The 12,590-nt window shown below is 38.0% G+C and overlaps 1 pseudogene; it reads right to left on the reverse strand.

Moving 5' to 3' along the window:
* Nucleotides 1-2,816: 2,816 nt before the first annotated feature.
* Nucleotides 2,817-5,258, reverse strand: LOC103725402 (annotated as a pseudogene).
* Nucleotides 5,259-12,590: the final 7,332 nt, after the last annotated feature.

Below are 12,590 nucleotides of genomic sequence, written 5' to 3' on the forward strand. Positions count from 1 at the left end.
ACTGGTTCATCTTAAAATTCTCAAATTTTCCTTAATAAGCAATAATTGTCAAATACAATGGGGAATACTTTCTTAATACAGTGGCTGCTGGTTGAGCAGTGTCAGGTCACTCATCAGCCATGACTCCAGTCAGTTCTTCAGAGGGTGGTGGTAGCCTGTACCCAGGGACATAACCCTGCAGCACCAGCTCAGTCTTCTCCTTCTGTCTTCCCTCCTGGCCACACACACTATCCTGTGACTTTCAATTGCACTGTTTCCCTTTCCTCCCAACTCTTAAGTCAGCTCTACTGCTATTGGGCCCAGCAGAGGCTGAGGTGGTACATCTTCCAAGGGTATGGTGCCTCAGCTTTGGGCACATATGAACTTGGATACAAATACTTTCCTCTGACCAGATTAGTATAGGCCTCAAAGGCTACATAACAAGACACAATGTCAGACAGGAGACACCTTCCTTTGAGTTGTTCGCCAGGGTGGCCCAAGAGACTCCCAGACAGTAACCCAGCATAGAACTGGGAAAATAAACAGCAGGCCCCAATCTTATCTAAAGGAATGTTGGCAATTGATTGCTGCTGGATGAGGAACTCTAGAAGGATGGCTAGACTCAGCAGATGGACTTGCACTGGGGAATGGCTGGGGACACTGATAACACAGTGGACAGTAACAAGGATGACAGAGTATATAGGCTCCAGTTGAGGGGGGGTCTATCAGATGGTGCCATTTGGGATATGGGTATAAAGATGAATAAGATTGTTTGGTATGTTCTGTATGAAATACACACACATAAAAATAAATAAATTTTAAAAAACTAAAACAAAATATTTTTCGTGTTGCGGGGCAAGCCACTCTACTTATAAGTTATGGGGCCTTTCTCATTACTCCAGTTCCAAGTATTCTCTCTCAACAGTTACTCTTAACATGAATTTCAAACCTTAAAAGTGGGCAGTAACAGTGCAGACCATCTGTTCTTGTCTGTGCACTCTGGGAAGGCAGAATTACACAGTGGGTGCACAGCAACAATGGCAGATTTCAGTCAGGGTGTCCACCTCTTGCTTTTTCAGTTGGGATAGCAAGCCAAAACAAATAATTGCTTAAAAAATGTATTAGTAATTGATAGCTCATGCCTTTGCTGAACTTCAGGAGTGATGGCCTGACTGCCCCCCCTAGCAGATGGGCACTCTTGGATCAAGGGAGTGCTGCTCACATGATGTTTGATTGCCACTCACTCTGCCAAGCTAGGAAAAAGGGCAATGGGCAGCTGCAACACTTCTCAACCTGGGCCTAACGAAAGCTGTCTTCCTTTCTCAGGAGACATCAAGAACAAGGGCAGAAAAGCAGACACAGCAGGTAAGCAAGAGGGACCTGTGATTAGCAAAGTTCTGACAAACTGAAAACACTGTGATTCCAGCACCCTATCCTCAAATGCCATAAGCCAGGCACAGAAGCCATGCAAAAGTGTCTGTCACACAAATACAGGTGAAGACAGAGCATAATCCAGCAAAGGAGAGACTAATACTATAGAGAGGACCTCACAATGTGGCTTGAGGAGCACGAGGGAGACATCCCACGACCCTCACTTAGCTGCCATGAAAACAACAAACACTAGAAGCTTTGCTTCACTTAGTCTCCCAAAGAGAAAAAGGTTCACAGGGAGGACTAGTACTTGTGGCAAGCACAATTAGCAAAGGCAGTCTCTCTCATGGCTGAACTCTTGAGAAGCTACAGACGATAGATTGGCATATACATACATACGTATGTGCCATATCTGCAGATATATTTAAGTGGACACACACACTGTGCTCAAATATAAACAGAAATCAAGGGTCATATATAAAAAGGCTAAATCTAACATATAACAGGCCTAGAACCAACTTGGGTAGAAACTGGGGAAAAGAGAGTATCATCTGGTGACTATGTACGAAACTTGTGGTGGACAGGAAAGGAAGGCATCCGTGTAAACAACTTAGACTCATTCCAATAATACTGGCCCACGGGAAAACGAGATGCAACACAGGTACAAAAATAGATTCTTATCTTGCTTTTGTATAAATCAAGACTGGGGGTTTGTTTTGATGATGGGGGATTGCACCAGGCTGCTAAACCTTTCAGTTCTCAGGACTCATCTACTGTCCCCTTCCCTCCCTTTCAGGCTCTTGGGTTTTTTGCTAGCCCACATCAGAGCCTAAGATCTACTCAAACGACCTATCCACACAGGACCAAATGAAAAGTCTCCTGACAAGCAAGATCCTTAGCTATCTGTTGCTTTCTTTGACCCCAAGGTATATGAAGACTTATTTCTGTAAATATTTGGCACCTAAGTGCTTGATGGTTGTGGAATAATGCCACAGTTACACAGGGAGACCCAGGAACAAGACATGCAGGGTAAGGGCAAGGGGCACTGAGTTGCTCTAGGCATCTGAAAACCAGAACTGTGGCTTCCCATGAATTTGTAGGTGTGGGTAAGGGATGGGCAGAACTGGTGACTTCATTGGCTCTTCAGCAGCTAATACATTCAAAATGAAGGGGTCTTGAGAGCCCCAGTTTAACCTAATCACAAGTCTGGACAACCCTCTGGAACAGCTTGGTGGAGTGAGCTGGGAAGGCTGAGTGCCAACTGAATCTTCAGCACCAAGAGTCTTTTTGAAGAAGCTCAGCCAAGTGTTTTCTTTTGATCAGATGTACAGTACCCATGGGAAGGCCATATGAAAGGTTGTTCTACAGCCAAGTCAAATGATCCAATCCCACTCTCATCTCAGTCCCCTCTGAGGTTTTCCTGTTGGCCGCTCTCATTGTAGACAAATAGCTGAGCAGTGTCAGGATCAGTCATCAATGGTGGGCAACCAGAAGGCCATATTGGAACATGTGCTGGCAAAGGTCATGAACTTGGGGTTGAATTGCAGACAGGTAATGGGACCCTTGTGTTTACCATCCGGTACAGCTAATTTTATACCACTCTCTCCATTCCAGACATGGATCTTGCCATCTTCTGAACCAATCATAATAAATTGTGAATCTGGAGTAAATGAAGCCTCCAGTGTGACAGCTTTGCTGTTAACATAAAGCCTAAATGTGCACATCACCAGTCTCTTGAATGCATCAATGAGAGGGATGAAGTGGCCAGTTGGTGGAGATGAGAATGAGTCTACCATCCTTGCTGAACTTAAGCCTGTCCACACACAAGTTTGATCATACTGTGTCTTAAAGACTGCAAATGGCCCCTTATCAAAAGAATGAAAGTCATAAAGTTTAACCATTTCAAGTTGACACCTACAGCAAAAATTAACCCTTCTGGATCAAAAGAATAAACTGGCTTGCCCTCTGAATTCATGTGGCCCTGGCAGCTAGGAGACCCTAGATCCCAGAATCAAATGGTCTAATCAAGAGACCCAGAAATGAAAGTGTTATCCACAGGTGACATGGACAAAGCCACCACCCTTTTCCTATGCCCAGGGACATATCTAATGTATTTGTTTACATTGCAAGGACAAGTAACGAATAGTATCATCTCTTTTGTTAAAGTTGTGAAGCTCCTCAGCATGCTTTAGGTTAGCTTCAAGGTGGCAGAGGCATGGGGCTGGGTTGAGGCCTGGCAGCAAGCAAGCGGGCTATTCAGGGCCAAGTCTGCCAGTGTGGCCAGAAGTCAGCATGGCAGTTGGGCTTCTGCCTCTTCCTCTGCCAGCAGCGCTCTTCTGTCTGGGTCATGGGGCCTAGCATTCCTCCTCACAGTCAGTTAGCAGGCAACCGAGGTAGAACTGGCTCTTTGTGTCGGTTCTCTTGAAAAGACTAGCAAAAGTTAATTAATATGTTTCTTAGGGTAGACTTCTCCTCTATGAATAGCTCTGTCTATGTACTGATGAATCAGTTGACAGTGAGACTAGCTGAGCAATAACTGAACATGTGTGTATTATATCTATAATGCTCGTTTAGAAGGCATAAAGCAGAATAATACATGAAATCAGTCTACCCAAAGGAATTCAAGTCTTTGGCTTTGGTAACTACAAGCAATTTTGAAGCAAATTAGAGAAGACCTAAACAAACTGAAGTAAATCTCAAACTCTTTGCTGTGATTCTTAATATAATAAAGATGGTGATCTCTATAAATTGATTTGCAGATTTGATTCAATTTTATCAAAATATGGGTGAATGTAGAAAGTAGAGGTTCTACATATGATCAAAATATAGTGCATGAAATTTTCAAAAATTCAATAAATTTTGAATTAAAAAGTTAAAGCTGACTCATTTATAGACATTTACCTGATCATCCTAAATTGCAATGTAAATTTAAAGAACCTAGGTGTATATAATGATCTTAAGAAAACAATTTTAGAAGAGTCACAATACTAAACTGCACAATGTACTATAAACTATAATAACCAGGAATGTGTTGCTGACATAAAGTGTGTAGCACAGTGACCCACACCTACAGTCTTGCCACTGGGAAGTCTAAGATAGAAAGATTGAGTATGTGACTTTAGCCTTGCCTACACAGCAGGACATTGATTTAAAAAAAAGACAAAATAATTATATAGAGAAACAATTTCAATAAAACTATAAACCCAGGGGCTGGAGAGATGGCTCAGCAGTTAAGAGCACTGACTGTTCTTGCAGAGGACCCAGGTACGAGTCTCAGCACCCACATGATAGCTACAAACCATCCCTAACTCCAGTTCCAGGGGAATCCGAAGCCCTCTTCTGACTTCTGCAGTATTGCACGACAAGGGTGCACTCACATACATGCAGGCAATACACTCATACACATAAAATAAAAATAATAAATAAAATATTAAAAAACTATAAATCCAGATTTAGTCTGTTATTTCCAGTTGATAGATTTTAACGTTAACTGAACTAATTCAGTGATCAACAAAATACTCTTCATAAAATATTTATGAGCTGGGCACGGTGGTACAAATCTGCAATCCAAGCGAAATAGTATAGGTCAAAATATTCTTATCAAAAGCGAAATCAGGTCACATGAATGAAAGAATACTCAAGTGTCCCAATTATTGTTTGAGTTTCAATAGGCAAAGGGTTTGGTTGCAAACGTACGGCTCCCTATTTTGATTGAGAGATTTGAGTTATGTACCATTTCTCTATTATACCTGGGCCTTTCCATAACATATATGGCTTTAATGATATGCAGGCCCAATTATGCATTGTGTAAGACAGTAAATATGGAATTTTTCCTAAAAGATCACATAAAGGACAAAGTCCACCTTATTACTTGTGTATCCAAATCTGTTCATGCCAGACTGGGCCATGGCCCTTGGTTTCAGAATGTGTTACCAGTCATGTTTGAAAAGAAACAGTTTATAATCAAGGACCTGTTAAAGTGACTTATTTACATTGTTTAAAGCAAGAATACATGATGCAGGTAGGGATCCCATATTGTAAAGGTTGCTAGGTGCATTATTTGAAGATGAGTGTATGGGCACAGTACATTCAGGTAAGGGCCTCAGGGTACAAAGTGCATTATTAGAAGGGTGGTGTGCATAGGACAAATCAAGTACAGACCTAGGTTGCTAAGCTAGGCTGCTTGGCTGCCTTGTTTGTGAAAAACCATTTATGACTCCTGTAAAGGATCTCGATGAGGAAGACTGAACCATGCCTCATCCTTGAACACATTTATCTGAGTAGTGTTAGCAATCCACCATTACTAATACAAAGCTATTTCTCAGGTCCATAACTTGAACAATCAAAATTTGATCTGATTTAAAATATTGGAATCCAAAATCTACCTGTAAGGAAAACAAGTCCCTGTGTTGGGAAATTTTGTCTTCAGAAGGCTGAGTTTATCACTACAAATCAAACACAGCCTGCTTCCACTGAAGTCTTGGTGGTTTGAGGTATTAATTAAGAAACATCTCATTAATTTGGCAGGTTGTGATGTTACTCATCCAGCATGTAACCCAAGGGCACTGCCCTTGATCTGCTTTATACATATGCCTTAAAATTAACTTAGAAGGCAATAGCTTTCCTTATGAGATTTAAATGCATACTTCCTTTTGGTGTATTCCTCATTCACAGTCCGATTCCTCCCTCCATCTCCCTGTCCCCACATTTTTCTACTGTACTTTCATATCCAGTACTCTATTTTAATAAACTATGAGTTTTTAACAGCTTCCACTGACCATTGATCTTTTGTACTGGAAGTCAGAAAGCTTGAAGGAGTCTTAAATCCTTTCAGTATTCACAGTAAATCAAAATCATGAGCAAATCTCAAAGCATATCTACACCTTTATCATTTTTCTTTTGCTGAAGCACAGGTTTGAATCAGAGCCATTCATTCAGCCACCTGGAAGGACTGAATACAATAGAACAGAGCTGACTGAGTGACCACTTTCATAGATACAATAATAGATGATAGTGTCAGTTTTTAATTGTTTCTGGCTTTTTTTGGAAGGGGGTATTGTTAGATTTTTTTTTAAAGATGGGATCTCATTGTAGCACCAGTTGGTCTGAAATAGACAAGTCTGGCCTCAGTCTCACAGAGATCCACCTGCCTCTGCCTCCAAGGCATGCACCACTACACTCGGGAGACCCTTTTTTAAAATAAAAATAAATAAGTGGACCAAAGTTCTGGAAGTCAGTGATGGAGCACATGACTAGCATATGCTAGGCTATGGTTTCCACTTCACAAGAAGGTGATGAGACATCTAAATAAGCTAAATATGGAATAGTACTAATCTTTATACTACCTCATATCAGGGAGCAGTATCTCTGCTTGTGTTTTGAGGTAGAGATTTTAGAGAATTGGTATCATTTTTAATCGTTTGGTGGAATTCATAAAACAGTTATCTGTAATGGCTGCCATTTGGTTCAAGAGGATTTCAATTATTGATTGAATTTCCTATTAGGGAGAGAGCTATTCCAATTTTTGATTACATTTCTTTTTTAAGTGTTTTAGCAGGTTTTGCCTTTGAAAGGAATTACTATATAAATTGTCAGATTTGGAGGCACAAAATCATTCATAACGTTCCTCTAATGGATTTTGAATTTTGATGAAGAGCTTAAGAAATGAGAACTTTTGAAATTATGCTATTGATAACTCGTGTTTTTTAATCTGAGTTCACTGTGTGTCTTTATGATGCAGAAGGGGTTTATCACTCATATTTAAGGTGGATCTTCCCACCACCTCATTTAACCTAATCTAGAAACTTCATCACCGTTCTGTCCAGAGATTTGTCTCCTAGGCAATTCTAGATCGTATCAAGTTAACAATATTAAATATTCAGGTTCATCTTTATTTATTTGTGGGTATATAAGCTTTAGACTAAAATCAATTTTTATATCATAAAAGAACTTCTTCAATATTTCTTACAAGAAGCATCTAAAAGCAAGTTTTCCAGGTTTTTGTTTTGAATTTGAAAGATTTTATTTATCCTAAATTTTTTAAGTATAATTTTACTGGATAAACAATTCTAGCTTGTTTCTGAAATTTCAATTTTTATATTATTATATTAAAATTTCACTCTTCCAAATTCAGCAACATTGGAAAACTTGGCTTCATTGAATGTGACTTCTCCACCCCCAGTGGAAGTAAGCTAAGTAGGATTATACACAGTGGTCTTGGCATCCAAAGCCCAGGGGATTCACTCTCTTCACACAGGAATATCAGTTGGCATATCTCTTCAGAGTAATTCTGCATGACTTGAAGAAAATTGTCATGCAAGACATTGCTGATTATCCTGAGGACCTACTATAATACATCTTTTTGCTTCTAGAAGAATATCTAGACTCAAATCCTACAAGGCACTAATATAGTCAAAGGGCTCAAAAGTTTATGAAGATTGGATGGTTTTAACGGATTTGTAATTTAAGACTTGAAATCTCACTTTGGAAGCACATGTGCTTTATCAATTCTATAAGTTATACATTTATAAGGAAAATCACTACCCTTGATGAGTTCTGTCGTTGTTCTTTATGTACCATAGCTTACAGAGGAAACCACAGATGTTTGATTGGAAAAGCTATATTCAATGAGGAAAAATTGGATCCCAGTGTGACAACACAGAAGTGTAGCATTCAACTGCTCAAGGTAAAGTGGAATAGGTTGCTTTACCAAACAACAAAGTCAAAGAGCACCCAGATAGCCTGACAATAAATGACTTATCATATTCGGTTTTTAACCAGGATGATCTTTGAAGTAAATATCATTAGAAACTTCCTAACTTCTTAATTTATCTAGATAAGCAGAAGAGTTTCAGGTCAAAGATAAGTTTAAAACAAATAATAAAATGATAAGGTCATAGTTCTGAATTAATTCTCAGACTTTAGTTAGTTTACAGATCCAGAATTTACTGCATGAAGGGAAACCTGAGGCTCTTCAAGGGCAAGCCCTACAATACTGCTGAAGGCTTATGCTGTTAAACATTCTCCTGTCACTCCTTAAGAGTAACTATGCACTCTGCATTTTACCAACACATTTATGAATGGAAGAAAAAAGGATAATCAGACTTTGGGGAACTACTAACACTAACTGTAAATGAATGTTGGTTCTTAGAAACAGAAAATGCCACTATGACTAGAAACTCAAAATACCACTGTGACCCTTCAGTGACAGTAGTGCCTAACAGAAGTCAGATGATAAATACAATTTTAGCTCATGTCTGTCCCACAATGAACCTGTGTGTCTTAATATATTCTGTGGATTTCCACTTCCAGAACACTTAAAATAGAAATATTTCTCTCTCTGATCTGTGAAATGAGGGCTGTGATGGTAAAGCCATTAAAATTGAATCTACTAGGAAAGTAGTAAATCAAGTGCAATACTGCATTTGGTGGAGAGAGGAGTAACAGCAATTTGTGGCATCATAAACATTCAGAAGACACAGGGGTGGTCATTTCTACTGCAGCCTCATATAATTGTCTTATTTGGTCCATGCAGAAGACTGATAAACCTTACAGAATGCCAGTAAATTTCTGTGAGCATTAACAAGTGATGACTAGAAATATAGCCGCAACATCAGTTGTGGGTTTTTTACTTAGCAAATTAGCACATAACCTGGCACATGATGTGGAAGCTATTGATCTGGTAAATGCTTTCTTCTTCATGCTTATACATTAGGTCCATTGGAAGCAATTTTCTCTCATCAGACAAGCAACTCACCTTCACTGTCCTACTGTAGAGGTATGTTACCTCCTCCTTCAATGTTCCACATGACCTCCCTCCTGAAGCTGCTCACTCAGTCGAAGAGGACTACCTTTCCCGATAGAGGATGGTCAAGGGCATACGAATAGCTGTGCTCCCCTGCTAGAACCTCCAAACAAACTCTCATGATATCAGATTGGTCTGTGCACTAATAATATTATGGTAATATCACCTAGTGAGCAATAAGCAGCAATTACTCTTGATGTATTTATATAGCATTTAATAATCAAAGGGCCTAAAACAGTTATGGCTAAAATCCAGGTCCCTTCTACCTCAGCAAAATTTGTGGGGTCCAATGATGTAAAGCATGTTTTACACCTTTTCCAAGCTGAAAAAATAAGATGACGCATTTGACTTCTCTTGAAACCAAGACAAACACATCATTCCTAGAGAATACACTTAGATAAAGGTGACAACTTAGTCCTGATTTGGGCAAGTTACTCCAGATTACCTTTTGAGTGACTGGAAACCTGGTAGTTTTGAATGGTGCTTAGAGTATGAATAGGCTGTGTGAATGGTCTGAGCTGATGTCAAGCTTCTCTGCCACGTGGATTTTTATGATCCAGTACATCTAAAATGCTATCAGTGGCAGTGGCAGATAGATACTGCTAGGAGACATCAACAGGCCTCTATAAATGAGTGTTATGTTTGCTTCTAAGATATAAGAGAATGGTTCTTCCAATATCTGCAAATAATTGTTCTCTATCAGATATATGTTCATTGTTTGATGAATCAATAAGGAAATATGGTAATTATGGACTATCATTCAGTCTAAAAATCAAAAGAAACCCTGTCACATGAAATAATGTGGGTGAACCTGGTGATATTGTACTAACCAGTCATTTACAGAAAGAAAATATATTTTTCCACTTCAAATCAGTATGCATGATCAAAAAACTCAGAGAATCAGAAAGTAAAATGGTGTGTACCACTGCTTGGAGATGGCAGAAAATGTTAAGTTTTTCATTTCAGGCATGTAAAATGAAAATTTCTACATTGGCTTTGGACAATGTACATATTTTTAATAATACTGAATTTAGTCTTTAAGACATTTATTAATAAAGTAGATACCAAGTTAAATGTTAAGTGTTCTTGTCACGTAATACAAATAGAGCTTGAGAAAAATATCATCTTGAAGATATTATACATACATATGTATATATTAATTAAATTGTACACATCAAATATGTGAAGGTTATGTATAAAACAATAATGGAATTTAAAAATATAAAACAAAGCAAAATAAAATACATAAATATTAAAGGAAACTAGATGGCCATCAGAATCCAGAATGCTAAATACTCATGACCACAACAGAATCTCATTGCATCATATTGCAGTTAAATACTAAGTGCACAGAATTACATACATTGAATGCTGCCAGAGACAAGCTCCAAGACAAACCCAGTAGACTAAGAAGTTTCTCAATTGAAACTCTAAAATCCAAGAAGACATGGAATGATGTGCTTCAAGCTCTGAAATACAATTCAGAAACTAGATTAGCATATCCAGCATAGTTCTCCTTCATAATTGAAGAGCAGAAAACTTTCCATGTTAAGAACCAACTATAGGAATTAATTACTACTAGGTTAATACTACAATACATACTTTAAGAAAATATACACATTGAAAAGAAACATAAACAAGTCAAAAAAAGTCACAAGAAAGAATTAACTGAAATAAAAGTATAGATCAGTCATAGGGGATTAGAAAATATCAAACATAAAAAAAATATATATATATATATAACTTATGTGAATTGTAGTGGTCTTAATTCTCTAGTCAAAAGATGTATAATAGAAAATGGGAGAGATGGCACAGCAGTTCAGAACACTTACTGCTCTTGTAGCAGACCTGAGTTGGTTCCTAGCACCCATGTCAGGTGGATCACAACAACCTTAACCTCCAGATCCAGAGAGATCCTATACCTTTGGCATCTTTGAGCACCTGTTCTCACATGAACATACTCACTTGCACACACACACACACACACACACACACACACACAAATACACATAATTGAACATAACTTTGTATCTGTCAACTCTCATCACTGAATATTCCTTATATAGCAGATGGTGATTATCACAGAAACCCATACCTGGCCAATATGCAGAGACTAAGTGGCAGCAGAGTATTTATTCCCAAATAGGACACATATATCAAACTTCTTCCAAAGACTCAGGGATCATTTTGGAAGAGGGTGTGGAAAGAAAGGCTATAAGAACCAGAGGAAGTATATGAGTGCAAAGAAACAGTTTTCTGGACAGCTGGTCAGTTATTCATATGAACTTACATCAATGCTGACAAAATGGACAAGTCCCACATAAGCTCAAGCCAGAAAAATTCCCAACATAGCTTATCTGAGGAACTACTAGCAACCAAGTTTTGCTGGGAAGGGAAGATATGGTGTCTTTTAAGTGTGGACTTTTAGTTGGTTGACCAGGCTCCAGTGGATGAACCTATCCCAAAGGTGATTCGGGGACACGAACTTTATGTCTATTAAACTACGGAACTTTAAGGAGTGCAGATATGGGAGGGAATCTAAATATGAACAAAATGTATTGTATGAAATGCACAAAAACCAAAAATAAACAAATAATAATAGGTGTAGAGGATTAAAAAATAAGACCCATCTGTTTCTTTCTACAGAGAATATATCTCTTTATCAAAGACAAATGCAGCCTTAGATTGAAAAGATCAACAAAGGTATTATAAGAAAATGAACGTAACTGTACTAATCTCTGGCAAACAGAATTTCAAGATAAAATTAATCCGAAGCGATAAAGCATCTAAACATGCATGCACTGAGAATTAGCAGAACCAGATCAGTAGAACAAGCACTATTGGATTAACCTCACCATGATAACAGTTTGAGTTTTCAAGCACCCACTCTCACCATTACACAGGTGACAAAGAATAAAAGAAACAAAAAAACATCAAAATCAAATGACATATTATACATCAAACCGGTAAGACACATCTACAGACTATTCCATGAAAATACTGCAGAATAGACATTCTTCTTGACAGTTCGTGGGAGAAAATATGGAGCATACATAACGGCACAAAGAAAGTCTTGGAAAACAGAAGAATAATGAAATTATTGCTTGTTTCTATCATCTGGTTATAGTGGAAAAATTAAAAGTCAATAGCAAAGAACCAACAAAAGACATAAGATTTCATGGAAGAAAAACAACACACTATTGAATGCAAAATAAAACACTGAAAAATCAGGAGATGAATTAAAAAATGTGGAATCAAGTGAAAACAAAAACACAAACTACTAAAATATGTGGGATACAGTGAAAATAGTCCAATCAGGAATATTATGTCTATAAATGCCTACATAAAAATTGGAGAGATGATAGATAAATAAATAAATAAATAAATAAATAAATAAATAAATAATTTATATCAAGGTCTTCTAAAAATAAGAAAA

This window comes from Nannospalax galili, unplaced genomic scaffold (genome assembly GCF_000622305.1).
Source record: "Nannospalax galili isolate Female #2095 unplaced genomic scaffold, S.galili_v1.0 scaffold10, whole genome shotgun sequence".
Taxonomy (NCBI): Eukaryota; Metazoa; Chordata; class Mammalia; order Rodentia; family Spalacidae; genus Nannospalax; species Nannospalax galili.